The 27,048-nt window shown below is 40.1% G+C and overlaps 1 protein-coding gene across 2 annotated transcripts in view; it reads left to right on the forward strand.

Annotated features, from left to right (window-relative positions):
• pphln1 (periphilin 1) overlaps nt 1-27,048 on the forward strand; it is a 122,558-nt gene that overhangs the window by 73,613 nt on the left and 21,897 nt on the right. The gene's annotated exons all lie outside the window — the stretch shown is intronic.

Here is a 27,048-nt window from a genome sequence, read left to right on the forward strand (position 1 = left end):
TGCCTATTGGCTTAAAAAAAATACCCTCCATCCCCTCCTCCTCCTCTTACTCTTCCTCCTCCTATTCCGCTTCCACCACACACACACCCTTTTTCCTCACTCGGGACAAACTCTGTGCTACATTTTGTCCATCATTCTCAGTAACCTAACATGTTTTTTAGCTATTTTGAAATAACTACAAAGTAAGCCCACTATGAGATCACGTCCCATGTGTTAAAAACAAAACAAATTATGGTGAGGTCATTGTAAACTGTCATGGACTGTTAAACGTCCTGCTTGAAGTTATGTGTGTGTAGCTATTGGGCCATAATAACGGGAATGAAAGACACAGGGAATGAAATGAAAACATCATTTAATTTCCCTGCTGCAGTGAAATGATGGCTGTTTTTTGTGGTTTAAAAAAATTTAGGCAAAAATCTGTAGGATTTTGCGCAAAATAATGAGCTCTAATTACCGTATTTTCTGGACTAAAAGTCGCTCTTTCTGATGTGTGTAGACTCTGGTACTGTGGAGCTCTCACAGATGAGTCGAAGATCGGTGATAAAAACATTGGTGCTACAAAATGTCTAAATTTTGTCGAGTGTCGGATGTTAAACCTGCACGGATATGGACACCTTTTCTGTTCATGTTTATTTTTTGTGTAGCTGAATAACCATTGTGTTAGCATATCTTACACCTATTCAGCCTGTTCTCTATTCTTTTATTGTTAGAACTTGTCTTCCAAGAGGATGTAATGTCAGTTTTGGTCAAGTAGTTTGTGAAATAAATTACCTGCAAAAGCTGCACGGCGGTCTAGTGGTTAGGGCACAGACCTCACAGCTAGGAGACCAGCGTTCAATTCCACCCTCGGCCATCTCTGTGTGGAGTTTGCATGTTCTCCCCGTGCATGCGTGGGTTTTCTCCGGGTACTCCGGTTTCCTCCCACATTCCAAAAACATGCTAGGTTAATTGGCGACTCCAAATTGTCCATAGGTATGAATGTGAGTGTGAATGGTTGTTTGTCTATATATGCCCTGTGATTGGCTGGCCACCAGTCCAGGGTGTACCCCGCCTCTCACCTGAAGACAGCTGGGATAGGCTCCAGCACCCCCGCGACCCTTGTGAGGAAAAGCGCTAGAAAATGAATTAATTACCCGCAAAAATTATTAAATTATGCATTTTTGGCCTTGTGCGACTTATATTCCGGAGCGACTTATAGTCCAGAAAATATGGTATTTCACAAACTACTTGACCAAAACTGACATTACGTCCTCTTGGAAGGCAAGTTCTAACAATAAAAGAATAGAGAACAGGCTGAATAGGTGTAAGATATGCTAACACAATGGTTATTCAGCTACACAAAGAATAAACATGAACAGAAAAGGTGTCCAGTGTTTATGTAGCATAAACACTTTTTTCATTTATAAGTCGCTCTGGAGTATAAGATGCAGGAACAGCCAACCTATGAAAAAAAGTGCGACTTATAGTCCGGAAAATACAGTAGTAGAAAATGACCGTAATTTCAAGTTTGCTTAAAAAAATCTAGTAAAATTTACAAGTAATATTTACTAGTTACTTTCCACAAAAACGTAATATAATTAGTCATGAGTTGCATCCCTTTTTCAAAGGTGTGTCGTCGAGAGCTTACCACATTAGTACCTAATGAAATGGTGTCCAATGTGTGGCCCAGGGCCAAATACGGCCTGCGGCTGTTTTTTTTTTGGCACATACCAAAAAATATGAATAAACAAGAAGTCTGCAGCTCTGGGTTTCAAAGTCACTTCTGGCCTAATAGAAGGACTTGCTTGAGGTTTGGACTTTCCGATGCCGGTGAGCGCACCTTGCATGTGATTGGTGGAGAATAAGGAAGTGCTGTGTGAGTGTGGAAAGGACGCAAAGACTGTGTACTGAGCACTGCTCTTGACGTGTTAAGGTTAGAATCGAGTTAAAAGTAGTCACGTGACTCTGTCGGGGGCGCTACCAAAAATAACGTGCCACATTTCACGAGTGGCAACGGGCGTTTTAAATCTCCCTGCTTTGAAATGATGGCCGCTGTACACCTCACCCAATGCGACGTGCATCTTACAGAACCGCAGTCTTTTATTAAAAGAGAAATTTGATCGTCTTTTGTGTCCTGATTGCTCTTATTTCCCCACCGTTCTGCCTGACCCGGTACAAAATAGAGCCCGCCCCCGGTGCCTCCTTTGTGAGTCCACACAGACAACTGTAACATTAAGCCTATTTACAGCAGACACAGAGAGGGAAAGGGATATAAGAGGTAAGCCCTATAGGCCTACACATGCAGCCGAAGAGGAAGTGAGGATCAGCATCGGCATGGGCAACACAAAAGAGAGGGGGGGGGCTAAATTGAAAACAAGGCCCCGGTTTGAGGCACAGGCGCAGGACACCGCACATCCCCGAAGCTTGGCTTTTATCTCCCACCACTTTTATTTTCTCAGCGGCTTTTGAAAACAAGCCGGATTGATGTGGGCCTGCGCACTTTTGTGATGGCAGCTTGGATGTCACCAGCAATGAAAGGCTATCTTTCTATCAGCACCGAGCAAGAGAGACGCAAGCGAGAGGGATCTTATCTTTTTAAGCCGCGCCAGGCTCATCTGTCATGCTGCGGCCTGGTTAGTCATTCCAGTTTGTCGTCATTGGTCAGGATGGATGGGACACCAGGAACCTTTGATTGGCGTTGCATTGCTTCATCTGTCAAATTCTCACGCCGACGAAGGAAGTTTTGGAAAAGAAGCAGTTTGACAAATGACATTTGTGGCGCCCCTTATGGGTTATGTTGAGAATGCTTTCAACTTCAATAAGAGGGTATCCAAAGTGCGGCAACAGTAATTTAACATTTTTATATGCCTCTAATAAAGTCAAAATATTCTGAGAATAAAGTTACAGTATTATATATTTTTATAATATTTTTTGCAATCTTTCTCAAGATTACTAAAATAACTACATAATAAAAAAAAATCTTGCTCAATAGCTGCAAGGTGGTCGAGTGGTTAGCACACAGACTTCACAGCTAGTAGAACAGGGTTCAATTCCACACTCAGACATCTCTGTGTGGAGTTTGCATGTTCTCCCCGTGCACTTGTGGGTTTCCTCCCACATTCCAAAAACATGCTAGGTTAATTAGCGACTCCAAATTGTCCATAGGTATGAATGTGAGTGTGAATGGTTGTTTGTCTATATGTGCCCTGTGATTGGCTGGCCACCAGTCCAGGGTGTACCCTGCCTCTCGCCCGAAGACAGCTGGGATAGGCTCCAGCACCCCCGCAATGAATAATCTTGCTAAAATTACAATGTGTTGATAAATTAAAAACAATTTTTTGGAGTTTTTGTGGTCAATAACAGCGGCACCATGTGTTGGATTTGTCAGAAAAATAATAGCACAAGCAACACAGTAGGGCTTCATATTTTCAACCTTTTGTGTGCAGAAGCTCAGGTGTAGAAGCGTTACTCGGCCCGAAAGGTGATATCCTGTCATTAAGAAGCCCACCATGATATTAACTCAAGTTAGGTGTCGGTTAGCCAAACAGATTAGCTAAACTAGAATAATAGCCCCAAGCCAAGTGCTGAAAACCCTAATAAGTAGGTTTTTATATACGTGCTGATACTCTTACATTTATATAGCTGCGAAATCAGTCAGCGTTCATAAGCCCAGCCTCCGAGGGGGAAGACATTAGTTTCCGTTTCTGGCCATGACCCTGCTGGGTTTTGGCTTTATGCCTCTTTCTTTCTCCGTGACCCCGAATAACCCGGCTTCAAACCCCCTAACCCCCTTAGTGAGAATGAGGTAAGTGGCTCCAGACATGGCCCCGAGGAGAAGTGTCAATCATGCTGTGGGAATCATTAGGATCCCGCCGTCCATTAAAAACATCAGCAGATAGTGAAAGGGAATTTGGGAATGGGAATGGGAATGGCGTTCAACTAAATAGTAGTTGTCGCTGTCACTCATCATGTCTACTTACCTGCAATCCCACCTCTTTCTGACCGTGTCATCGCCACGGTAGCCACAGGGGGAAGAGAAGTACGCTTAAAATGATCCACTGAGGGGGGGAAGGGGGGGGGGTCACTGTGTTATTGCTGAGCTGTCATCACATATGTCAGCTCACTCAAGTCGGGACAGATTCAGTTACATGTACTGGTAGGCTGCTTATGCCAGTGCATCTTTTGTGGATTTTTTATATTTTATACATCAGTTTATGTGATTGAAGCTTGTTTTTATGTCCGAGGTCCCGCCAAGGTCAACTTCCTCTTATTGTCATCACCTCACTTGCACCAAACGGGACCTCATTCATTCATTTTCTACCGCTTTTTCCTTACGAGGGTCGCGGGGGGGTGCTGGAGCCTATCCCAGCCGTCTTCGGGCCAGAGGCGGGGTACACCGTGGACTGGTGGCCAGCCAATCACAGGGCACATATAGACAAACAACCATTCACACTCACATTCATACCTATGGACAATTTGGAGTCACCAATTAACCTAGCATGTTTTTGGAATGTGGGAGGAAACCGGAGTACCCGGAGAAAACCCACGCATGCACGGGGAGAACATGCAAACTCCACGCAGAGATGGCCAAGGGTGAAATTGAACCCTGGTCTCCTAGCTGTGAGGTCGGCGCGCTAACCACTCGATCGCTGTGCAGCCTACCTCCAACAATATTTTATGGTTTTATGTACATGCTGTCACCGTGAACATTCATGATAACATGTAATACTTACTTTCCCGACAGACTGGTGGCCAGCCAATCACAGGGCACATATAGACAAACAACCATTCACACTCACATTCATACCTATGGACAATTTGGAGTGGCTGATTAACCTAGCATGTTTTTGGAATGTGGGAGGAAACCGGAGTACCTGGAGAAAACCCACGCATGCACGGGGAGAACATGCAAACTCCACACAGAGATGGCCGAGGGTGGAATTGAACCCTGGTCTCCTAGCTGTGAGGTCTGCGTGCTCCAAACGGGACCTGATGTGTATATTTATGTGAAACAGAACATGTACAGAACATTTTTTTTCGTTTATCATCTCTAATGCGCATTACAGCTGACTTGACGCAAAGATTCCATTGTTCTACCTCCGTGCTCAACATGAGTCGCTTTAGCGCGAAAGGCATAACTCGTCATGACAGGTGAACCTCTCAGGGTTAGATGCGCCGCGACACCAGAGACGCTTAGCCGACTAATTCAACTAATTCTGGTATTTTTATGAGTGGGAAAGCTCCGGGTGAATGGAGAGGAGCAGAGTCGTTCCTCATTTTTGGAATTCTTGCCACCTCTGAGTGGTAAATCAACAGTCAGTGAAGGGACATGCGCACACACAGCTTTTCCCCCGACGCCTCCTCTGCTTTTTAAAGCCAGGTGTGTGACGCAGAGCCAAGTTAAACGTTAATCCCTGTTGTGGGGATGTGCTGTTTCCTCGCCGCATAGCTCCTGGTGACGAGTCTCAAACAGTTCTAATTGGGACTGAGGACACACATCACATCCGGGCCAGCTACCTGCAGTCTGCTAAGCATACCTTTTTTTGGTGTTGACAATATTTGGTAATGGTAATGGTTTAATTTTGTTTGAACATGCATCAGATTACAATTGAATGCATCACATAATCAGTTCACAGTTCCACATGTCCAAAAGGAGTAGGAAGAAGCAAAGCTTATTAAATCCTACCCCTCCACCTGGTACTTTTACAAACAGTAACTGTTACATTTGTTCACTTCCTGCTTTCCTAATATGGTAATGGTAATGGTTTTATTTAATTAGAACATGCATTAGATTACAATTGAATGCATCACATAATCAGTTCACAGTTCCACATGTCCAAAAGGAGTAGGAAGAAGCAAAGCTTATTCAATCCTACCCCTCCATCTGGTACTTTTACAATCAGTAACTGTTACATTTGTTCACTTCCTGCTTTCCTAATATGGTAATGGTTTTATTTAATTTGAACATGCATCAGATTACAATTGAATGGATCACATAATCAGTTCACAGTTCCACATGTCCAAAAGGAGTAGGAAGAAGCAAAGCTTATTAAATCCTACCCCTCCATCTGGTACTTTTACAATCAGTAACTGTTACATTTGTTCACTTCCTGCTTTCCATAATACAGTTTAAGGTTTTTTTTTGTTTTTTTTATAATGCACCTCGTACCGAAGTACAAGGTGATATGACCATACAATGACATAATGGGTACCATAGTAAGTGTCAATATAGTGATGTATATATATAGCACATCATGACTGGTTCAAGACTCTTCATCCTTGTATTTAGCAAACATCAACTGCTTGTATTGTTTCTTGAATTGGCTCATCGTTGTGCATTGTTTGAGGTCCTTACTCAATCCATTCCATAGTTTGATTCCACATACTGAAATGCTATGGCTTTTTAACGTAGTCCTAGCGTAGAAGTGTTTCAAATGTAGTTCTTCCCTGAGATCATATTTCTCCTCTCTTGTAGAGAAGTATTGGATGACATTTTTAGGTAATTGGTTATTTTTAGCCTTATGCATTATTTTAGCTGTTTGAAGATGAATTTTAGATGTGATTTTAGAAATAAGGAGTTAGTATGTTCTCTATAGGCGGCATTATAAATTATCCTTACTGGCCTTTTTTGCAGTGCATTTAGCGAGTGAAGATTGCTTTTATAGTTATATTTCAATAGTATATACATGCATGTATGTAGAATTGACATTAATTCAGATGTCACAGACATTCCCTGTACTATGTGTTGTACCACTCGCCAATGTGTAGGAGTAGAGTAGAACGGGGTGGAGTTTCCCCCTCAAGGTTCTACTGTAAGACGGTGAAATCCCAAACATGGCAGCACTTAAGCTGGTGGCGTGAGCATCTTCCAACTTCAGCTCATATTCCTCCTACAGTGAAGAAAATAAGTATTTGAACACCCTGCTATTTTGCTATTTCTCCCACTTAGAAATCATGGAGGGGTCTGAAATTTTCATCGTAGGTGCATGTCCACTGTGAGAGAGATAAACTAAAAAGAAAAATCCAGAAATCACAATGCATGATTTTTTAACAATTTATTTGTGTGATACAGCTGCAAATAAGTATTTGAACACCTGTGTATCATCTAGAATTCTGACCCTGAAAGACCTGTTAGTCTGCCCATTAGAAGTCCACCTGCACTCCATGTATCATCCTGAATCAGATGCACCTGTTTGAGGTCGTTAGCTGCATAAAGACACCTGTCCACCCCATACAATCAGTAAGACTTTAACTTGTAACATGGCGAAGACCAAAGAGCTGTCCAAAGACACCAGAGACAAAATTGTACACCTCCACAAGGCTGGAAAGGGCTACGGAGCAATTACCAAGCAGCTTGGTGAAAAAAGGTCCACTGTTGGAGCTATCATTAGAAAATGGAAGAAGCTAAACATGACGGTCAATCTCAATCGGAGTGGAGCCCCATGCAAGATATCACCTCGTGGGGTCTCAATGATTCTAAGAAAGGTGAGGAATCAGCCCAGAACTACACGACAGGACTTGGTCAATGACCTGAAAAGAGCTGGGACCACCGTTTCCAAGGTTACTGTAGGTAATACACTAAGACGTCATGATGTGAAATCATGCATGGCACGAAAGGTTCCCCTGCTTAAACCAGCACATGTCAAGGCCCGTCTTAAGTTTGCATATGACCATTTGGATGATACAGAGGAGTCATGGGAGAAAGTTTTATGGTCAGATGAGACCAAAATAGAACTTTTTGGTCATAATTCCAATAAGCGTGTTTGGAGGAAGAAGAATGAAGAGTACAATCCGAAGAACACCATCCCTACTGTGAAGCATGGGGGTGGTAGCATCATGCTTTGGGGGTGTTTTTCTGCACATGGGACAGGACGAGTGCACTGCATTAAAGAGAGGATGACTGGGGCCGTGTATTGTGAGATTTTGGGGAACAACCTCCTTCCCTCTGTCAGAGCATTGAAGATGGGTCGTGGCTGGGTCTTCCAACACGACAACGACCCGAAGCACACAGCCAGGAAAACCAAGGAGTGGCTCCGTAAGAAGCATATCAAGGTTCTAGCATGGCCCAGCCAGTCTCCAGACCTGAACCCAATCGAAAATCTTTGGAGGGAGCTCAAACTCCGTGTTTCTCAGCGACAGCCCAGAAACCTGACTGATCTAGAGAAGATCTGTGTGGAGGAGTGGGCCAAGATCCCTCCTGCAGTGTGTGCAAACCTGGTGAAAAACTACAGGAAACGTTTGACCTCTGTAATAGCAAACAAAGGCTACTGTACCAAATATTAACATTCATTTTCTCAGGTGTTCAAATACTTATTTGCAGCTGTATCACACAAATAAATTGTTAAAAAATCATGCATTGTGATTTCTGGATTTTTCTTTTTAGTTTATCTCTCTCACAGTGGACATGCACCTACGATGAAAATTTCAGACCCCTCCATGATTTCTAAGTGGGAGAAATAGCAAAATAGCAGGGTGTTCAAATACTTATTTTCTTCACTGTATATTGTGCCACAGTCTTCCACTTTAGCTCTTACTTATAATGCTGCTCCTTATACATCCTCTAGTGATGACCTCACTCTTTTCAAGTTAATACCAAACCTCTTCTATATAACATTGTCTAATCTTTAAGCCTCCACTAACCCAAAGTTACCCAACCCAAATGTTCGGCATGAGGTAGCCGCATTTAATTACAGATTCAAAACTTTCTTAGTCTTAACCTGCGTTATGAGACGCGAATACGCTCCTAAACTCTGTTTGAGGTTTACAAAGGAACCACTTAGCATCGTGTTTGCAGAGGTGAGCGGAAAAGCAAACATTGCAGGAGTAAGAAAACACAAAGGCACTTAGCGGATAGAAGGACAAGGTGATGATATGTTTGTGTGATGAAGTACTTCATGTAAAATGGACAATACATTGTACTAATAATCCTACACAAATCAGTTGTTGTTTAGTCCTGTCTTGGCGAAAAGGATGAGGGTTGATGTTTCTTTACGTTCTGGAGGCCGCTTGCGAGCACTTTGGCCCGACTGGGTGATGTGTGTAGACTCTGGTACTGTGGAGCTCTCCGAAATGAGTCAAAGATCGGTGATAAAAACATTGGTGCTACAAAATGTGTCAGATGTTAAACCTGCCCCAATATGAACAAAATACCGTATTCTTGGACTATAAGTCGCTTTGGAATATAAGTTGCACAATGCCAAAAATGTATAATTAGGTAGAAAAAACATACATAAGTCGCACTGGAGTATAAGTCGCATTTTTTGCAGGTAATTTACCGTATTTTCCGGACTATAAGGTTGGCTGTTCCTGCGACTTATAAATGAAAACCTGTTTATGTTATGCCATCAAAGAGGACGTAATGTCTGTTTTGGTCAAGTAGTTAAAATAAATTACCCGCAAAAGCTGCACGGAAAAAATACTGTATTTTCTGGACTATAAGTCGCTTCGGAGTATAAGTCGCACAAGGCCAAAAATGCATAATTAGGTAGAAAAAAAACATACATAAGTCGCACAAGGCCAAAAATGCATAATTAGGTAGAAAAAAACATACATAAGTCACACTGGAGTATAAGTCGCATTTTGGAAGGCAAGTTCTAACAATAAAATAATAATAATACATAATAATAATAATTTTTTTGTATAGCGCTTTTCAGAGTACTCAAAGATGCTTTACAGTGAAGAAAAAAGGAATTAAAAAAATAGAGTTGAGTTAAAACATAGTAAACGATGCATTAAAATACAATATCTATACATTCATTCAGAGCTAAAACAAGGCTAAAAGCGGCTAATAGAGATAGATAGAGAAAGATATGCTAACACAATGGTTATTCAGCTACACAAAAAATAAACATGAACAGAAAAGGTGTCCAGTGTTTATGGAACATAAACACTTTTTTCATTTATAAGTCGCTCCGGAGTATAAGTCGCAGGAACAGCCAACCTATGAAAAAAAGTGCGACTTATAGTCTGGAAAATACGTCAGTAGAAAATGACTGTAATTTCAAGTTTGCTTTAAAAAATTGGTAAGATTTACAAGTAACATTTGGTAGTTACTTTCCACAAAAATGTAATAGAATTAGTCATGGGATGATTCCTTACTCATTTTTCAAAGGTGTGTCTTTGAGAGCTTACCACATTAGTGCCTAATGCAAGGGTGTCCAATGTGTGTTTTTTTTCATTTATATGTCGCTCTGGAGTATAAGTCGCAGGAACAGCCAACCTATGAAAAAAAGTGCGACTTATAGTCCGGAAAATACGATAATGACAACAAAGCAACACTGACACATGACATTTTCATATGATTTACCTGCAAGATAGTCAAATCACACTCCTCTGAGTCGAACAATGGACTATTCCAAGGCACATCTGATAATTATTGTATCAATGTACTTTGTGAGAGTATAGACCCAATGAAGAACATCAAGGTCTCACCCAAAAGAAGGGAGTCCAGATGCCTTTGACAGTCCAAAGATGTATTTTCCTGCCTTTGTTACAAGTGTGTCCAAAAGCATCGAACCCTCCCTCATTCCCTGCAGCCCACGGCCTGTCAAAGAGATAAAATATGAAGGAAATACACTTCTATGTTTCTTCCCTCTTGGCCATCTCATGTGCAGATGAAATCTCCATTTATAAACCACAAGGTTTTGGGTATTCCAAAACCCCCTTCCAAAACCCCGTCATCCATTCAGGACATAGTTAGATGTAATATTCTTCCGTCTTTCAGCATAATCTGGTAACATGAGATGATGGTGTATTTTCCTCCTTATCTCATCTCATCTCTGTTTTAGCACATGAACTCAGGAGGCTTCGGAGGTGGGAACTTGGCTCCGATAGGCAAATGAAACCCAATGAGAAACACATGTTGTACAAATATGACGCCCAGTTCTGATAACAGTGTGCTTGTGTTTCATATGATATATGCATACATTGCATATAAGCAGCACTTAATCAGTAAGCAGGGCCCCTGTGGTGCGGCCTTTATGGTATTCGTACGCTGATGATGTGTGAAGCAAGGGACTATAATGTACACAATGTTATCCCGTAGGATTCCGTTCGGATAAAACGGCCATTCCTTTTATTTGAGAAGGAAAAACAACACATTTATTGGCCACAAGAATTTGTCTGGCAGTTTCATAGAGTCCTGTACCATTTCAAAGTATTAGGAATGAATGGGTTCCGAGTTGAATTGTTTGTGTTATGACAGTTATGACATTAGGTTTATGAAAAAAATGATGTGTTCAAAGGTTGTCTCAGACACAAAGCAGACCCAAGGAATATCAAATGATGCACTCGGGGGTTCTTATGACAAAACAACATACAAATGTTAGTTGCGATTAAAGCAAGAGGAAAAAATTTTGATATGTATAGATAGAAAATGTAACCTCAAGAGTAAAGCCTGTAAGTGATGTAACATGACACTTGTTGGAGGCTGCTGTTGTTGCCTGGCTTTCCAAAAGTACACACATAGGTGGAAACCAGGTGTGTGTGTGTGCATGTTTTGTTAAGAAAATGGAGATGCCGTTTTGCCAACACCGTGTCCTAACAAAATATTCCCAAAAAAACTTACACGGGACACTCCGTTCACGAGATGAAACGATACACAAGAACGCGGCGAGACAACATTTTACTGTTACTCTCAAGAAAAGTGCAATGAAAAAATACCGATACTCCATTCCAAAAACATGCATGTTAGGTTCATCTCCAAATTGTCCATAGGTATGAATGTGAGTGTGAATGGTTATTTGTCTATATGTGCCCTGTGATTGGTTGGCTGGCTGCCTCTCACCCGAAGTCAGCTGGGATGGGCTCCAGCATACCCCCGCGACACAATGGCATAGAAAGTAGTGGTAATGGTTTAATTTCATTTGAACATGCATCAGATTACAATTGAATGCATCACATAATCAGTTCACAGTTCCACATGTCCAAAAGGAGTAGGAAGAAGCAAAGCTGATTAAATCCTACCCCTCCATCTGGTACTTTTACAATCAGTTACATTTGTTCACTTCCTGCCATTCCAATATAATAAACATTTTTTTTATTTGTAATTTTTATTTATTTATTTTTATTTGTATTTTTATTTGTATTTTTTGTCATGTACCAAGTATGAGGTGATATGACCATAATTAAATTTTTTTTATTTTATTTTATATTCTATATATTTTTAATTTGTAATTTGTCTTATTTGTATGTTTTATTTTTTTATGTATTTTTATGTATTTTTATGTATTTTTATGTATTTTTATGTATTTTTATGTATTTTTATTTTTTATTTTTTATTTTTTGCCTCGTACCAAAGTACAAGGTGATATGACCATACAATGACATAATGGGTACCATAGTAACTCTCAATATAGTGATATATATATAGCATATCATGACAGATGGATGAATATTGCCATCTACCAATTTAATTTGTACTATGTTACACTCTTCTGCACTCTGTGTGTATGCTAGCAGCCCCGCCTCCACCCACTGAGACAGACGATGACCAAGGTGCTAAAACCAATGCACAGATTGAGAGATCATATCAGATTTTAATCTTGTGAGATCTTGCGACACAAGATCTTGCGACACCCCTATTGTTTACAACCTGGACGCTTTTGAAGAAATACTTGTCGTGACTTTGCATTTACGGGAAAATCGCCGTATCACTTATGTTGTTTGTTTAATAGGGGCTCCTAATACACGTTTGGCAGCCTATAGACGTACTAAAGATGCGTGTTTGTGTATTTGTGCGCCACCATAGACGTGCAGCACCACCAAGAATGTAAACAAAGTCATCTCCGGAGACTCGACGGCGTCTTCTGCCGAAGCTGCTTCCCACACACTCTGCTGTATTGTTGCGCTAAAGCGGCCATGTCTCTGAGCCCTTTAAGGTGCAGATGACGAAGCAGGAAGTCGAGAATGCGTGGTAACGAGAAAACGCGTTGTGAAAGATGCACCGCACCGTGTCTTCTGTGTTTGCGTGATGAATGGCATCTCGCTATGTTCCTGCGAGCTATGACTCAGCATCATTTGCTTCACCAGGCTGCTGCCTTGGCATCTTTCCGTTGCCGCGGCGGCAGCCAAGTCCTGCTGATTTGCCGATGTTGTTAGAAGAGAATTACAGAAAATATACACCCAAAAAATCAAACGCATGTGTCTCGATCCTCTACCACTTGTACAAAGGTGCGTCTTTTTTTAAAAGACGCCTTTCATGCTGCTTGATGGAGCACAACCATCTGTGCGGACCAGCAGGGGAGACCGGAATCGAGATTAAACCTTCCCTCTGACTTCAGTCGAGTCCCCGGGGGAACAAAGCTATCAGAAGATGCCCTCATTGGATGCTTTCTTAATTTAGTCAACCTCCTCTGCGCTAATGCTACTTCATTTACGTGAGAGCATTACTTTGACCTCCAGTGGATGCTGAAAAACTACACAAGCATCTGGAAGTGATACTTTTATATGAGAACGCATTATATTTGTAGCCCAAAAGCCTAGATTCGGTGTTATATAACAGAACAGCTTGAGGCACAGCTTGACAAAAAAAAATAAAGGCCAGGTTGGTTCAGTGCTGCGGCAATGATTAATTTATCAGCAGATGACAAGAATTACAGGATATACATAGAGACGCTGCGTGTTAATCATTCAACTTTGTGTCGTCTGCAGTTAATCTGATGTCTTTATAACTAAAAGCTAAAATAGTCAATTATAGCTTATGACTAACAAACAAGCGCGGTCGGTCGCAAGAGCGGACGATGCCGCTCTTGTAAACAACAATTACACATAATCGCCACCTTCCTTCTGCCAAAAAATGAGCTTCAAGTCCACATTTTAGACAAGAGCGAGGACGGCAGCGTGCCCATCTTTTTTGTATACAAAAGAGTCCGTAACTGAAAGAAGGGTTTGGGAAGGGTTCCAACAAACCAAAACAAAAAAGACTGTAGTTGTCAGGCCGCAATGTGTTCCAAGCCCGAGGACTCTTTGGTGCCTCAACCTAATACATACAAGCTCCGTTTTTTGGGGGGTGGGAGATTTTTGGGGGTGCACTTAGTGGGAATTGAACCTAAAACGCCTTTGGGTGGTGTATATGATTCTGACATCTCAAATTGTTACGTCTCCAAGAGCGGTTTGGTGGAAATACTGCTGGCTTTAGGCAACGTTTATGCGTGACACACCACCACTTTAACAATACCAATCTATTTAGCGCCGCACGGTGTGAGTGGTTAGCGCGCAGTCCTCACAGCTAGGAGACCAGGGTTCAATTCCACCCTCGGCCATCTCTGTGTGGAGTTTGCATGTTCTCGGTTTCCTCCCACATTCCAAAAACATGCTAGGTTAATTGGCGACTCCAAAATGTCCATAGGTATGTAGGTATGGCAACACAGGTCTTAAGACCAAGTGCCGAATCTATCTGTAGCAGTCAAAATGTATCTGTGGCAGGCCAAATGTAGAAACTTGTACAGGAAACACAAGCATGGTTCTATTTATACTATTTTGACATGAAAACAAGCCTCACAGCAAGGAAACCCGAGTTCAATTCCATCTCTGTGTGGAGTTTGCATGTTCTCCCCGTGCATGCGTGGGTTTTCTCCAGGTACTCCGGTTTCCTCCCACATTCCAAAAACATGCTAGGTTAATTGGCGACTCCAAATTGTCCATAGGTATGAATGTGAGTGTGAATGGTTGTTTGTCTATATGTGCCCTGTGATTGGCTGGCCACCAGTCCAGGGTGTACCCCGCCCAAAGACAGCTGGGATAGGCTCCAGCACCCCCCTGACAATTCAGCCTCCCATTGATTTATTATGAACTTAAGGTTGAAACTGAATGAGGAAGATGGACAAAGTAAGAAAACAAATGTACCACTTCCACACGGAATGAGAGAAACTTTTTTTTCCATGGCTGCAAGTTTACTGCCGCCTTATGAACTTGACGCCTCAAGTCGCTATGATTACCGTAATGACCAGTAGATAACCGGAAAGGTTGATTAGTTTAAAAATAGCATTGCAAAGGAGCTAAAAACAGCTAAAACTTTGATGTTAAAGGTTGAGAAAAATAATTTGGAAAACTTTAGTTGGGCCCCCGTCTGCGGTAAAGGGATGAGGTATGGTTCAGGCAAGAAGCCATAGCCTTTTAATAGGGATCCAAATCACATTTTTACAAATTTTCCAATTATTTTCAGGAAAATATGCATGAATCATTAGAAAATTCCCTTACAAAAATTAGAACTTAATTATGAAACTGCTTCTTATTATTATTTATCAGACGTGGATTTGTCCAAGTATAAACACATGATGTCGTACTTTGTTCAGCATGTTCCAAATAAACAAAAACATGAGCAAAATTCTGCCATGTGCAGCTCGCCAAACACACTTTTGAAGACTGACTGACGCACACATACCTGCAGTATTCCTTCAAGTGAGAGTGCCAACTCCGACCTGGCACAACCGAGCCACCCGCATTCCGCATTCACCCTATATATACTGGTCTCCCTCGCTATAATGACACCTACAGTCCTTTCACCTCACTCACTTCTGACACCAAAGGCCTTTTGCAGTAAATCACTGCAGCCTGCTAGACTTGGCGGCTATGGAGAAACTTAATATGTTCACAGAAAAGCCTTCAAAGTCAACATACACTTTCTGGGCTATGCTGTAGTAGGAGTTCATTTCGGTCCCTCAAGGTTTAATACATAGTAATACACCCCTATGAGGCTAATTAGTCGACATTTAGGGGTGCCACCCCTTAAATCAGGGGTCTCAAACACGCGGCCCGCGGGCCAAATTTATTTTGAGGCCCTCGCCTTGATATGAAAGTTTAATGTTTGATATGGATGCTGTATGATATCATGTACCCAGAAAAAAATATTACGTTTTGATTAATGTTCATGTTAAAGGTTAAATAACTGTTAATAGTTATCCTTCCTATCCATGTGGAAGTGGTACGTTTTTGGCTATTTAAGTTCAAAGAAAATAACTTGAAGGCTACCGTTTTAGGTCGCTAGCTCTGTAGTTTGCGAGTTAGCATGTGTCTCAAGACCCTGCAGTTGCGCAATATGTTGTAAATAAAAAAAGTATAAATGTGACTATAGTCGTGTTTTGTCATGTCTACAGGGCTCTAATAATGCTTTGTTCATTTTAATCTGAAAAAAAATAATTTGTCTACCCACCAACTATACTGTTTTTTATTATTTGCCGTTTTATTGTTATTATTATATTCATTTATTTATTACTGATTGATTGATTTTTTTTTATTCTTGATTTGTTTATTAATTTTTCAGGTTATTTTGTGTAGAAAAATAAAAATTAAGATATTTGAGAACAGTTGAATGTTTTATCAGAGCTTTTCTTGTAGAAAATCGAAACCAAAGCAAAGTTTATTCATTTTTCTGTTTTTTATAAATGCATTTTTTTTTTTTTTTTTGAAAACCCGATGCGGCCCAGTCTTGCCCAGACCCGAGCTCCAGTGGCCCCCAAGTACCCCTGCCTTAAATGGACAATATTTTGAGCGAAATGAGTTTGTTTGTGGATTTGAGTGTCCCTCTGACTCTTGTGACTTGGCAGGTCAAGGTGAACTGACCCCAAGACTAACAGGGGGTTAAAGGTTGTCTACCCTAAGGGGGACCTACAGCGTACTCCAAGTCAGACGCTCACAAGGTCACATGCACATGTATCGAATGTGTCTGGAAAGGTAGCAGTACTTTGTGACAGAATTTAGTCTGCTTCTTGGGGGTTATTTATTTTGGGTGTCCTTGAAGCAACAACAGAGGGAAGCTTGTCTGTAAATTTAATTTGACTCCCAATTGGAACAGAAAACAAAATAAAGTCGTGCGTTAGTTTGATGGATGAGCGCGTCCCAATCAATGCACGGCCATGCATCATGTCGCAATCATATGTCTGCAGCTTTTAAAGTCCCATTCCGGCGTGACGCGGCCGTCTGCTAATCACATTAGGGGCCTTCTAATGTTGTTAATGGGCTTCCTCCATTTAAAAAGCTCCCTCTTTTTTTTGATGCACAAATAATCTGTTCAATAAAAAAAATTTACACAGTAATTCACTTTTGCTGCAGTCTGCACTTAAAATGAGACCACCGAAGGGACGTTTTTTTTTTTTTTTAGGTTGCAGCCGTCGCCGTCGAATAAAGACGCTATTCATCGACTCCCTGGCACCGCTACTGTTGGCTTAAGCAAGGGGAAGAAAACATGAAAACATATGATGACTTAGACAGTTTCACGACCTCCAGCCCTGCATGAGTGACTTTAAATGGACGCTCTCTTGCAAAATGGAGGCCGCTATACGCACAAAAGATACATTACGGAAGCCAAAATAATCTTTTTCATACGTTGTGTGCGCTTTAAGTGTACAGGACGCTGCAGTTTTATCCATCATGCCCGCCCGCCCGCTCGCTCTTTGTTTACGGCGGATCATCTTCACATGGCCGACACAACGCCCATGCCTGTTATTCACGGCCCATTGACTCACAATGAAACCTGACAGGACTTAGCCCAAAGCGCTGTAAAGATACCATGCATGTATCCTTAACGTAAATGTCCTCTTCTAATGTCATTCGCTACTCAAAAGCCTGTATTTGTTTGTTAAAGTGCAACTCCGAAGCATCAGAAATGAGGCTAACCTGATTAACATCGTTCATCGTGTGTGTGTGTGTGTCGCCCTTATATGTGTGCGTTTGTGTACCTGCAGCTCAATGTAAACACAGGAGCTTTTTTGCACTCATCATTGCACATCACTTGAAAATAAACACGCTTAAAAGGTGGTCTGTTGGCCGCGCCCCCTTGCACCACAGCCTCCATATTGCCACCACCACCACCACCACCCGCTTGCCACCCCCCGGTGGGTCTGTCGGCCAACACATTAAGAGCGCTTTTGTGCAGCATGCGCCTCAACAGCGCTACACAGTAGGCTCATTAACAGTATGTCTACATTGTACAGGATTAGCGAACAAGCTAACTCATTTCTTGCATTTCACATGCATAGGTGTGAAAAAACAACAGTGACCTTTGACTTCACCTTCTGGGCGAACACAGTCTTGAAACGCTGTCTGAAACACCATCCCATAATATCTCGAGGGTCACATAACACCCGACAGTGTCATACATTTGTAATGCAACGCAAAGAGCGACGGCATCATCAGGTCACTGACTCCTCGCCGTCGTCATGGGGATGGATCAATTATGTATGTAGGCTGCGCGTTTATTGACACAGGAGGCCTGTGGCGTGTGTGGGTCGGACGTAGACAGGAAACAGTCCATATATGGGCTTATGCATGCAAAGAGGTCGATTGAGGTTTTATGCAATAGAACGTTTATAATGGTAATAGATGGGAATAAAAATTGTTTATGTATTAGTTTATATATATAATAATATTATTTTAGTTTAGTATAAGTACCTGTTCTCTATGTTCTGATAGTTTGTTCACATCCTGTGTTCCAAATGTGCCAGATTACAAGTATAAAAAATGTGTAATAGCAAAGTTAATGGAGTCTTGTTCAGTAACAAAGTATAAATAAAGTGGATTGAAAAAAAAAAGTCCCCACTAAGGGAGACAATAAAGCTGCCATGTTTAATCTGAGTGCAGCCTCGTCACTTGTTGTTAAACAAAGACGTCTGACTCCTTGTGATGCTCATTACTGTAATCCCCAACATCCCCCACCCCCATTCCCGGGCCCCCATTTGGCTCCACTTTACATAGAGCCAGCCTATATTCCACAGTGGTCTGTTATTATGTGCCTGCATCCTAATAATATACAGACTGAGATTTAGCCTTAATTTGACCCCAGTCTCATCCCCCCCCCGCCCTCTTCCACTTGTCCGTCTGTACGGCACATATGATGCGGGACAGTTTGAGAACAATAGATTCGGGTCTCTGGCGTGATGAGGGATTGGAGTTTGACTAAAACGTGACCTCCATCAGTATCAGTATCAGTAATCACAGGGCACATATAGACAAACAACCATTCACACTCACATTCATACCTATGGACAATTTGGAGTCGCTAATTAAAAGCATGTTTTTGGGAATATGGGAGGAAACCGGAGTACCCGGAGAAAACCCACGCATGCACGGGGAGAACATGCAAACTCCACACAGAGATAGCCGAGGGTGGAATCGAACCCTGGTCCTCTTAGCTGTGAGGTCTGCGCGCTAACCACTCGACCGCCGTGCCGCCCTGGGGTAACAAATTGATCATGAAAAAAAAAAAATTATCCATGCATTCCAATGTGTTGACATATTTAATTGGTGTGATACAATCAATAATAAGCATATATAAGTAAGCACATATGTATGTACACTTGGATGGCTTTTCTGTGTTTATGTGCGTTTGTGCTCTTAAGTGCTCGGATACAGAGCCAGGCTGTTCTCTCTTGCCCCCCCCCCTCCCCAAACTCCATTCCTCTACAAGTCCACATGTGTTTTATTAGCAGGCAGGCCCATCCGACCGGACTGTAAATTCCAATGGCGGACCAGCCTGGGGATACGCAAAACATCACAGCACAAAGTTGCAAAATAAGAAAATGGACGCACTCGTATCCTTGGTTGTCATGACTAGGAAACCGCGGCGATCAAAAAAAAAAAAAAAAACACCACACCAAAGCCGTGACCTAAACAATTGTTTCCGTTTGCCTTTGGACAAACACACACAAACACACACATACCACATACTCCAGACACACACACACACAAATGACCCGGCACCAGATAAAATTTATGTTTACTTGCTAATTTTACACTCTGTCCTCACCATCAACATGACAATCACAATTAGAGCGTGACATGGCGGGTCGTGACCTCACCGGTGCCCCCCTCTGAACCCCTACCAACACACACACACATTAGATGTAATCTGGTTCTAAAGATCCCAGATAGCGATGACGACATTGTGCGCTTTAATAAGCAGCAGGCCTTCCACTGTTGTAGCGTGCCGACATAAGGACAAAACATCTTTACAATGTAAGATTTTTGTTTTGCGGTGGCGATATTGTTTTCCATATAATCCATAGGACATCCCATCCCGGTGGCGTGAGTGGCTGCTCAGCGTGATGCATCCGGCGGGGAATGTGCACCGCAAAAAACAGAAACTAGGGAGTTACATTGCTAAGGGAAAAGAGCTGGAGGTGAATAGAGTGAATAGTTGGCCTATGACTTGAACCCCGCAGTGTTCAGTCACATCCAGCAGATGGCACTGTGGAGGGAAAAAGGCACAAATAAAATTAACATGCATATGTATATAAAATGTTGCATTTTTTTTTATTGTAATGTATTTCAAGCACATCATAGTTCGAATTACGTGGCTTTAGTCAGATTTTTTTATGGTTGAATACGACTTATTTGTGTAAAAATATGAATGACTAAGCAAATTTCATGTATTAAAATGTATTAAAATGGATAAATGAACAAAATACAAAGTCAAGGCATTCATAAGTTGCATTCAAAGACACAATTCTATGTAGTATTCTACACTGGTCACTAGGTGTCAGTAATGTTATTGTCATGTTCGACAAGACACACAAGCCTCACAGCTTTTATGGCACAACAGACACAATAATAATAACGATAATCACACTCATAAAATGACCGTATCTCGCTCATTTCTGAATCCCCAACTCCACTTCTCGTCCACAACACATTTATTGCAACACACTCAAGCACGAGTCTTATTTACTTTGATTAAGTCTACTATATTGGTAAATGTGAGTGTAAAGGTGACTATAGGGGTGTTATTTTATGTCTGGAGGGCTCTAATAATGTGAATAGGTTTTCTATGCTACCTCATCTGAAAGTATTTGCAATCCTACTTCGCCAAAATTCACGGGTTTGGCACCAATTAACCGTGATAAATGAGGGATTGCCGGCCCTCCCTGTCCTTTTTTTTTTTTTTTTTTGCTGTGTTTGACAGAACTCTGGCTAGCAACATAGCAAAACTTAAAAAGCCTATCATTCTTTCTCCCGGACAAAGTCAATGTGCATCATCAATATTTTATGACGTACTTTCTGAATTCATGCCAACTCTCCTTGTCCTTTGCCCGCTGTGTTTGGCAGACCTTGCCCACTAGCTGCCAGCACAAACGAGCATCGCAAGTTCTGCCTTGCAACAAAGACTCCAAAATTGAGTGACATTTCCCATGAATAATATATCGACTGACTAGAAGGTTTATGCATTTCTGACCAATCTGCTGTGTCACCCCCCCAACCCCCAGACTCCCACTTGTTAATTATCCGTGCACGACACCTCTGTTTCCTCGTCAAAGGGAATGACTGGATTTCCGCTGACATGCCGGAGGTGTCGCTTGCAGTGTGAGTGTGCCTCCTTTCTTTTAGTTTTGGATGGATACTTAGGGAAGTTGATTTCATGTGACTTTATTTTATATATGCTTGGTTGTGAGGCCTCCTGCTGATTTTTATTTTTTTTTGTTGCTTTTTTTTATTGGCTGGAGTATGGAAAGGCTGCGAAGGAAATGTCTTCCTTCCAGTCAGCCATAAATGCAAGAAAACTTACAGCTGGTGTGCAGTTTGTTTTTTTTTTTATTAACATGTGGGCATAAAGATGAGTGATGGTATAAAAGGATATACGCTGGACTTTTTATGGGTTTGATTTAAAGGGCAGTCCAATATAAGAAGGAGGATGTGTTTTTTATTGTAAGGCAGTAAAATTGAGCGTTGAGGATGAGCATGAGCCAAACTGATGCATGATGGGTAACAGTTTTCATAAATTAGCTTCACCTTGACATATATGGAAGTACACACTACTTACCATTACCGCTTATGTGCGTTCTATTTCCTTGTACTTTGTGCGTGTCCCTTCCCTGGCCCTCCCCTCCCCTCTCTTTCGTGGTGGTGGTGGTGCGTGATGGTCTGGTATGGCAGGAATGTCACACATCACACGGACGCGGCAGCCATGGCGGCGACCACACATCTCCCGAGTTTACGGTCACTTGACAAGTGGATTACCAGGCCTTAAGCATGTATTTCAATTATTCTGATGGTTTTAGAGCAACATTAATGTGTGAAATGGGATGGGAATACAGCTTGATGTACCAGAGCAGTCAAAAGTTTTCATACAATTGCATGAAAAAGTGTCTCTAAACTTTTGATTGCTATATTTTTATTTTATTCTTTATTTAAAAAAAATATTAGAATATTATTACATCGTTAGTTATAAAATCATAATAATTTTTATAAAAATTAAAAATTGTATATTATAATATTATAAAAATTATAATTTATAAAAATTATAATTTATTAAATTTATTTAAAAAAATACAATTTATTTTATGTTTGTTTATTAATTCCTAACTAACCATTTATGGATTAAAATGAGCCCAAATAAATAAATTATTTATTAATTTTAATTAATTATTTTATATTATATTAATATTATATTATATATTATTATTATTATACGTATTATTATATTATATAAATTAATTATTTTAATAAATAAAATAAAAATAAATGCAACTTCATCCATTCATTCAAGTGAGTCTTAAGTGTGCGGCAGATCAAAAAGAAAAGAAAAAGCAAGAATTGTATTAATTATTTTAAAAAATATTATATTTTTTTACAATTTCTTTTACGTTTTTTTATGAATTCCTAACTAACCATTTATGGATTAAAATGAGCTCAAATAAATCAAATGCAGCTTCATCCATTCATTCAAGTGAGTCTTAAGTGTGCGGATGATCAAAAAGAAAAGAAAAAGCAAGAATTGTATTAATTATTTTAAAAAATATTATATTTTTTTACAATTTCTTTTACGTTTTTTTATGAATTCCTAACTAACCATTTATGGATTAAAATGAGCCCAAATAAATCAAATGCAGCTTCATCCATTCATTCAAGTGACTCTTTAGTGTGCGGCAGATCAAAAAGAAAACAAAAAGGGAGAATTTGTATATTTTTATTTTATTCTTTATTTAAAAAAATATTATAATATTATTACATTATTATTAATTATTTTAAAAATTATTATATTTTATTACAATTTATTTTACCTTTTTATTAATTCCTAACTAACCATTTATGGATTAAAATGAGCCTAAATAATCAAATGCAGCTTCATCCATTCATTCAAGTGAGTCTAAAGTGTGCGGCAGATCAAAAAGAAAACAAAAAGGGAGAATTGGTATATTTTTGGTATATTTTAATTTTATTCTTTATTTTAAAAAAATATTATATTATTACATTATTATTAATTATTTTAAAAATTATTATATTTTATTACAATTTATTTTACCTTTTTATTAATTCCTAACTAACCATTTATGGATTAAAATGAGCCCAAATAAATCAAATGCAGCTTCATCCATTCATTGAAGTGAGTCTTAAGTGTGCAGCAGATCAAAAAGAAAACAAAAAGCGAGAAGTGATGCATAAATGACAACATGTTGGCAAAAAAACAGCCGGAGTTGTCAAACTTATTCATTTTTCTCCCGTCTCACTGAAAGAAATGATCCCGCATCACTTTAAGGCATAAGTAAACGATTTCCGATGCTGCGTTGCGGGGTATTTTTTGGCACATGGAAACCAGACCACTTTAGCCGTTTGCTTGCTAATGCACATCCCACCACCAGGAAGTGTTTTTCCTATCATTCATCACCAGGAATTCATTTAGCGCTCCGAGGAGGGCGAAAGATTTTCATTTAAAGGAGCCATCAATAATAGAAATCATCTTAAACGCAGTCCCTGCTGTTACACAGTTTGCACCCGTCGCCTCGAGTCGAGCAATAAGAGCCGAGGTCTCAGCGCCTGTCAGATTTATGACCCTGCAAAGAAAACATTTTGGGATTCGTTTTGGGGCGAAACGTGTGGGAAAAGCGCTGCGTCATTTATCCAGACGCACTCCGAAGACACTTTTCCGAATAGAGCGTTGAGTTGTTGTTGTTATCACTGTTGGAAACCAGTACGACACACTCCTGTACTAATAACGGAATCGGACACTTTCAGCAGCATTATTTCAAATTATTGATCATGAACGCATCACCGACATCACATGCTCACATTGAACGAAACCCTGACACGTGGGGAGGCTTCAACAAAGAAGCGGGCTAGAAAAGAAGGAGTGGCGGCTCTTAACAAATGTACTGAAGGACAAAAAGAGCTCAGAAGTGTCGAGGCCGCCATGCAGGGTTTTAGGGATCAGATGACAAGAAGAAGAAGCGTGACAGCCCAACTAGGTTAACGCCACCTTAGCACAATCACGTCAACAACCACGCTTTGTTTTGGTTTGGGGAAATACAATTTCTCAACTGTGATGGCGTAACCTTCATGGTACTGAGTAGTACAGGACTACACCGAAATACTGATATATATTACAGGAATAAAGTCATAATTTGATCTACAGTGCATCTGGAAAGTATTCACAGCGCTTCACTTTTTCTACATTTTGTCATGTTACAGCCTCATTCCAAACTGAATTAAATTAATCTCTTACCTCAAAATTCTACACAAAATATTCCATTATGACAATGTGAAAAAAGTTTTTTTTGACATGTTTTGAATTTATTAAAAATAGAAAACAAAAAAATGACATTTACATAAGTATTCACAGCCTTTGCCATGAAGCTCAAAATTGAGTTCAGGTGCATCTTTTTTCCACTGATCATCCTTGAGATCTTTCTACAGCTTAATTGGAGTCCACCTGCAGTAAATTCAGTTGATTGGACATGATTTGGAAATATAATAACTGTCTATATAAGGTCCCACAGTTGACTGTGCATGTCAGAGCACAAACACCGAGCATGAAGTCAAAAGAACTGTCTGTAGACCTGCGAGACAGGATTGTCTTGAGGCACAAATCTGGGGAAGGATACAGAAACATTTCTGCTGCTTTGAAGGTCCCAATGAGCACAGTGGCCTCCATTATTCGTAAATGGAAGACGTTTGGAACCACCAGGACTCTTCCTAGAGCTGGCCGGCCTTCTAAACTGAGGGATCGGGGAAGAAGGGCCTTAGTCAGGGAGGTGACCAAGGCCCCGATGGTCACTCTGTCAGAGCTCCAGCGTTCCTCTGTGGAGAGAGGAGAGCCTTCCAGAAGGACAACCATCTCTGCAGCAATCCACCAATCAGGCCTGTATGGTAGAGTGGCCAGACGAAAGCCATCAGACCAGAGAATTTTGTTTCTCATGGTCTGAGAGTCATTCAGGTGTTTTTTGGCAAATTCCAGACGGGCTGCCATGTTCCTTTTACTAAGGAGTGGCTTTCGTCTGGCCACTCTACCATACAGGCCTGATTGGTTGTTCCTTTGTTCCTTCCTTTTTTCACATTGTCATAATGGAGTATTTTGTGTAGAATTTTGAGGTAGGAGATTAATTTAATACAGTTTGGAATGAGGCTGTAACATGACAAAATGTAGAAAAAGTGAAGCGCTGTGAATACTTTCCGGATGCACTGTATATGAGGCATATGCATTACTGTAATATTTTTAAGTAATATTTACTGGACATTAAATATTACAGAGTTGTAGTTTTATGAGGAAAATGTCTTATTTTTATAGGAAAATATTTTGGGGGAAAATAAATGTTAAAAAAAATGTACATTTTATGAAGAAAGTCTTAATTTTATGAGAAAATATTTCAACTTTGACTGTTGTGGAGGAAAGTTTTTGTTTATGCAGAAAAAGGATTGATTTTGTGACAAAATGTCAGTCTAATGAGAAAAAATTGATTAAAAAACAATACATTTCCCAAAAAGTAGTAAAAAATGTATTAATATTATATTATATATTATCATATATATTATAGATATTATATTTTATAATATATATAATATAATATATATATTATATTAATTTTGTGGGAAAAGTCATAATTTTTACACCAGGTGGTAGTTATATGAGTAAAAAGTCTTGATTCTATTTATTTTTTTATTTTCAAAATAATTTTTTTGAAATTATTTAATTTTAGAAAATTATGAGAAAATTATAATTTGTTTCCAAACTAAAGAAAAATTTTTGTGGTTAGGATTATTTTTTTTAAATGTATAGTTTCATGTGTAAAAAAAATAATTAACATTAGTTAATAACAAAAATAGTTTTAATATTATGAAGACAAAATAGGCCCAGTATTGTGAGAATGAGTACAAAAAGTGAGTATAAATACTGTGTACTTGAACACAGTACGTTAGAAATGCAATACACTGCACTGCCATTGAATACAACTTTATTCCTGTAACATTACATCTTTTTTCCCCTTTTTTTTTCTTTTCAGTGTTTGCCATAAAAGTGAATTATACTCTAAACGATTCAATGGAAAGTTCTATGAACCTGAGCCAGTTTTCTCTTCAGGCTCACAATTCTTTCCCAGCTGCGTTTCTTGAACGCAAACATTTACGTCTCCCGGATGTTCTTAATGTGAGGGTGACAATAGTGTGAGTTTTATTTCACAGAACCACAGTCACTTAGTGTGATTTATAACAAAGAGAAGGGGGGAAGAAATGGCAAAGCTACAGTCAAAAATACAGCTATAATTTTAACCATGATAAATAAAATGGTTCCACTATAATAGTGTCTCCAATTGCACATAACGCTAATAAATTAAATTAGTTTTCTTGAAAGTAGTAGGGAAAAAAAAAACTACAAATGAAATGTAGTGGGATGAGGACGTTTCCAGGTGGGATGCCACAGTAAATTGAAGCCTGATCGTATGCCTGTCATCTCCCCATGTGCACATCAGACCGTCTTTCCTTTTCCCAAGGCGAACTCACATGCATGTACCAGACGACACGTAAATGCAGCCTCATGTACATTATGTGTACATGTGCCGCAGCTTTATTGCATTACGTTGCACAAATTGCAGCCACATGTGGCAGGAGGGAGTTCAAACACACACCTTGAGCAACAACTATTATCCGTAATTGGCTTTAAAGTAGAGATGGAACAATCAGTCAGGAAGAAACAAAGACAGAAGAAGTTAGACGGTTGATCCCTCAATACCGAACCCCCCCAACCCCCCCACGCCTTCCCTGCAGTCAGAATTTTTGGGAAGATTGATTGCCTTCCAAGGATAATCTGTCCCAGGCTTTCCCTTCTGTCTTCCCATACTTCTCATTGCCTCGCTCTCATCTGCCATCGTT

The sequence above is a fragment of the Doryrhamphus excisus genome, linkage group LG2, assembly GCF_037039965.1.
Source record: "Doryrhamphus excisus strain RoL-2023G ecotype Guam linkage group LG2, RoL_Dexc_Guam_v1.1, whole genome shotgun sequence".
Taxonomy (NCBI): domain Eukaryota; kingdom Metazoa; phylum Chordata; class Actinopteri; order Syngnathiformes; family Syngnathidae; genus Doryrhamphus; species Doryrhamphus excisus.